A 5,406-nucleotide genomic window follows, 5' to 3' on the forward strand; every position below is an offset into this window, starting at 1 on the left:
GCCCGCCTCGGGCTCCGGGGTCTGTTCCCCGCCCGCAACCTACTGGTTGCGCTCAGGGGCCCCACAACTCTGGGGTCCCTATGAGGCCTCCTCCAACCCCTACAGCCTCACCCAAGCCTCCGGTGTAATATGCAAGCCTGAACAGAAACTAGAGCCTCCTGGCTAAACCATAGTGCCCCATCCTCTCAGGGCTATAGTGAGCTGTACTTGCAAGTCAGGCCTCTTGCTACATCTCGGCCGAGGGAGCTCCTGCCTCTCCGGCTGCTGGCAGGGAACTGCCAGCCTGGTCTCAGCCCTTGGCTTTATAAAGGCCAGGCCCCGCCTCCTACAGGCAGCTGGCTCCCCTTAGCTGCCCCGGCAACCCGCAGCTGGGCTCGTTACCCTGGCGCCACTCAGCCGGGCTCATTATGACCTGCCAGGGGTCTGTCTCTCTCCCTGGCAGTTTCTAGTCTTTCCCTGGCAGTTTCTCCCCTCTAGGAGCAGAGCTCCGAGGTGCTCTGCGACAATCTAGCCAAAAGCTCAGGCCAGAAGTGTTGCCATCTGGGTACAAAAAAGGACATACATTATTTGGCTGCCTATACATGTACTTGTTTGTGTTCTAATTAGAGCACTCCAGTGTCACCTCACCATCACATGTATTAAGCTCCCATGCATTTTAAAATGGATGCAGGGGTGCTTTATCTAAACTTTGTTGAATGAGTTTAGATAAAAAATCCTGTGGCCATTTTAAAATGCACAGGAGCCTAACACACAGGACAGTGAGTAATTTCAATTAGACTGGCTGTCCAGGAACTGCTCTAATTAAAATGCACCACCCCCCCACCCCCAAGCATGTGTACAAACATAGCCTATGTTTAGTCTTGAAAAAGGCCCACACAATCCCTGTGACATCAGTGGGATGATGTGAGAGCAATGCAAGAACAGATTCTGTCCCACTGTATACAGATTAAGGGACATTTTAAGAGAGAATCTGATGTCTTTATTGTTCCGAGAGATAAATAACTGTTGTGCCTTCTCTAGCAGGACATTTTTTTTAACACAGTTGGACAACTTGGGATAAGTACAGGCAGTCAAAAAGCCTGAGGCTGAACTGATTCAATCTTTACAGGTTAGTTTAAGCTGCAAAGATTGAACCAGTAAGCAAATGAGCAGACAAGCACTTTTGATTCAGGAAATTCAGCCACAAACAAGGGGTGCTAGAGCATGGCTCTCTGGCAAGTAGCCAGCATAGGCTGTGTGTTCACTTCCTCTTCTTGCTGCCCCTGAGGTCTGTGGGATCTGCAGTCCACAATCCCAACAGCAGGACTCCACAGGGTTGCTCATTACTTCCTCTTCCTGCTTCCAGGTGCCTCTGGGATTTGTAGTTTACAGTTGCAGCCAGCAGTAAGCTTGAGTGGAGGAAGGGGTGTTTAGCCCCTCTCCCTAGCCCCAGCCCCCAGCCAGTGTTTGCCTAGGGGAGCAGTCCCATCCCTGTCCCCCCCCACCCCTGCCCCACTGCACACTGGACTGCATCCCCAGCCAGGCTTGCCCCACCCAACTCCTTGTCAGCCAGCCCTCACTGCTCCAGCTAGGGAGCAGAGGGGCAGGGCTGGCCCTGCTCTCTGGAGCAGACAGCATAGCCCAGCCCAGGGCTGGAAGGTATGCTGGGTTGTTGGGGGACTGTTATGTAACTTGAACCAGAAAGGGGTCTGGGACAGAAGTTTCATAAACCAGCTTGACCCAAATCTGTAAAGTCTGATATACTACATTCAACCGGGTTTATCTTGAACCAGTTTCAGCCATTTTAATACTGGTTTACGTGCACTGAACTTATGTTCTATTACAAGTTTAAACCAGTTTCTGATCACTTAAACCAGTTTATGTGTAATTTATTTCTCTAGCCTTTGACGCAGTTCAAGAATATTAACTCCCACAGCCTTTTCTTGTCTGGCAGAAAAAAAAATCCTTGTTAGCAAAGAAACTGTAACATGCTCTGTGGTATAAACCAAAACTGGGCAGAAATGGTATTCCCATCATACAAAAATTGTCAAGGTTAAAAAAACCCAAACAACTCATGCTGAGCAAGGCAAAAAAGCTGTAATCCAAATTTTTTGTAAACTGGAAAAAAACATATAATTCAAGTCAGGCAAGTGCAACTGTTCATCTTCCTCTCAAGAACTTTATGAATATTTTTCAATTTACTGTAGTTTGCTCAAACTTAGGAACAGTCACTTTGAACCAAAGTAATTATTTTGTATGGAGACAAAACAATTACAATTTCAAAATGTTTTTTTTTAAAGAGTCTAAACATTTCTTGAACTGACTGTTCTCAATGAAAGGTTTTGACAAATAAGGATTTTAAGATTAAAAATTTTAATCAGAAATTTTTCTTCCAGCATAAATCTTAGGTATTGCTTATCTTCACTGGTAACACCCAGCCATTAGGGACTAGACTGTGATATAAAAATCTGGCTCTCCAAATTTAAATCCAGGAAAATGACAACATTAATCAGGTATCAAGAGAAGGAAATGTAGTGGGCAGAACAAACTCAGTGCCTGCCCCCCCTTCCCACTGGAAAGTAAAGTTGATTTAAAAAGTGGCTCTTTAGACTGACAGCCAATACATACATTAACATTCAACTGTCCACTAAGGTTACATTTCCAAATACAAATAAAGTGTCATTGTTATCCTGGCAAATCCATGGGACCACTCTGTTAATAATCACAAATCTGCGTAAGCACTTTCTGGAAAAGCCACTTCCCCTAGCCCAGCTCTTCTTTACAGACAAATGCTTAATAAGTTGTGACTGGAAAATCCCAGAGAAAGCTGGAGATTTTTCTGAGATGAGCACTGATTGTGCAGGAGCCTGCAGCAATTGCTGACCTGTCTCTTTTAGAGAAAGAGGATTATTACATAAGAAGCAATGCTAGACATTGTATGAAAAGATGCATTTTAATTTCATTCCCCTTAAGAGGAAAACACTTAGAGAAATAAAATGCTAATTTTGGGGAGGCTTCTTTCATAGCTTGTTTGGGTGGGATTTGTCTTATTATTCAAAGTGTTCTACATGGGGGTCTTACACATATTTATGTATCTTATATAATCTCACACACATACACATGTGTATACTTGAATATTGAACATGTGAACATTGCTGAATTCTCATCAGCATCCCTCCTGCTCCCCCCTTATTTTTGCCCGTTAGATGGACTATCTAACTGGGAGGAGACTTTATGTTTCAATAGCTTTTTGCATGTGTCAGCATAGGCTCTTTTCTTAATTGTTAATTGTCTAGGTTTTCCCCCCTGTAATGTCAACGGGTAATTTCCTTTCATAACTTGTACTGAGGAGTGTGAATGCAATAACACAACCCCTTATTGCTTTTGTTTGCTAAGTATTTTGCGCTCTCACTCTCTCTCCCGCTCACCTGGTGATGGCAGCTGCTTCTCTTTTTCTGTATCAGATTTCTCCATAGAGTCCACCCCGCCCAGCTGATGCTCCATACTGAACAGCTTGTTCGCCTGTAACCATGACAACCACGATGACATCAGCAAGAGGATCCAACATCGCAGAGAGGACTCCAATCTAATTAAATACTAATAATGCCTTTTTAATTGTAGTTTAAATTTTTCGGATACAAAAAAGGGTAGGTGGGTGGATGGGTGAGCGACGGAGGGAAAGGAAAAGTTCTTTTTATACTGGCTGCTTACATTGTGGTAATACTGCCTTTTCCCCAGGCTCCATGGCAGTGTCAGTTTCTGTCAGAAATCATTTTCTCGTATCACCAAAGCATTCAGCTGCATCTACGTCTCTGATAAAACCAGCTGCAGATGCCTGGGTGGTGACTAAATGATTGTTTTGCAGTTGAAATGGGTTGAGGGATAACACTACAACCCCCCTATCCCAATCAGATTGCGAAGGAAAACACAGATGACTCCATTCTAAACACATTTACCTCCCTGTGCCCTTTTGCCTGTCATGGGTCACTGAAAAAAGGGCTCTTTCTGCTCAAGGTCACTAGTAGTTATAGGAACATCACATTTCTTTCCACTTCCAAAATGTCCTAATAGAAGAGTAAGGGACACAGGATATGGGACATTTGATCAGAGTATTCTCTGATTTCTGTGCATTAGTTGAAGCGCTACAAAACTAATTTACCAAGGGCGCGGGGGGACGGTGTCGAGGAACTAAACTGATCTGTAAATTGAGTCATTGTTCTGTTGGATGAATTTGTTTGCTTTCCGCTGAGTCATTCTACCAGCATTTTGAGAGCTACTGCCAATTCTCAAGTAGGAAAATCTGAGCTACGTTCCCTCTAGCCAAGCTCATACCAAGCCTTATTTCTGGTGGAAATAAATCCTTAGTGGGCTCCTGGAACAAAGGACACCTACATTGCTCTATTTGTTCATTGTAGCAGAACAGGGAGCCCTACTCTGATTGGATTCCTTCCTTAGACTACACAGGCTGAGCAAAGAACCAGTCACTTTGGTCAGCAGCACACCTTGCACCGTGGCATCTCTTGATACCATTGGACATTAGGGAACTGTTTTGGAGGACTGGACTTTAGAATCAGTGTTCCGATCCTCACCAAGGCACATGATAACCTTCCTTAACAGAGCAGTGGTAATTTCTGAGCAGAGAAGAAAACAAAAGGCACTACACACTTAACCAGGCTGGCGTACAGCCAGCCCTAGTTTTTCTCAGAATGATTGCAATTATGTATATCTTGGACACAGGACATAAATGCAAGTCATCAATTATCCTAGTGTCTGATGAGATATCCCAAGCACATCTCATTCTTTCAAATCCAATCACCAGTAGCAGAGTCTACTTTTCAAGTCCCTTCAGCTGCGAGGAGCCAAACAACTCCCCCCCGCCACCCTCCAAGACTGCCCTGCACAACAGTACTTTACTTTATAGGGTGACTCCAGTGCACAGGGGCCAACATGATCCTGAAGAACTCAGCCTTTGGAAAGCTAGCCAGTTGTCTGTAATGAAGGGAACACTTATGGAAAGAAGAAACTTCTGTGAGAAACAGCTGACTGGGGAGCCTCTGAGAAACAGTGGGTGCCATCAGATTTTGATAGCTCATTTATCTGAAGCCCTCAGGGAACCAGACCATGCTAGGACTTTTCAGCTAAAGTTGCTTACAGCCACTTTTAAAATTTAGGCATGTACTGGACTACATAAAAGGGCAGATTTAGTAGGAGAACTCTTTTTTTTTTCAAATCTGTTAGTAGCATTACTACATTTTTGGAGTGATTTCCTAGCACTCTGTGAAAGACCAGGCAACTCATGCAACATTCCTACTCTTCACAAACAGATACTGTTGCTTTTGGTTAGCTACAAGGCCCATGTGAAGCAGCTAGTATTCACTTTGGATTTGGTGATAGGTCACCTGGTCATAAAAGGAAATGAGATTGGTC

At 44.2% G+C, this 5,406-nt stretch overlaps 1 long non-coding RNA gene across 1 annotated transcript in view; it reads left to right on the forward strand.

Annotated features, from left to right (window-relative positions):
• LOC102369344 overlaps positions 1-3,518 on the forward strand; it is a 10,185-nt gene extending 6,667 nt beyond the window's left edge. The window contains exon 3 of the long non-coding RNA XR_322888.1: positions 3,444-3,518. This is a non-coding gene — a long non-coding RNA (uncharacterized LOC102369344). The remainder of the gene's footprint in view (positions 1-3,443) is intronic.
• The last annotated feature ends 1,888 nt before the right edge of the window (positions 3,519-5,406 follow it).

Source organism: Alligator sinensis, unplaced genomic scaffold (assembly GCF_000455745.1).
Source record: "Alligator sinensis unplaced genomic scaffold, ASM45574v1 scaffold243_1, whole genome shotgun sequence".
Classification (NCBI taxonomy): Eukaryota; Metazoa; Chordata; order Crocodylia; family Alligatoridae; genus Alligator; species Alligator sinensis.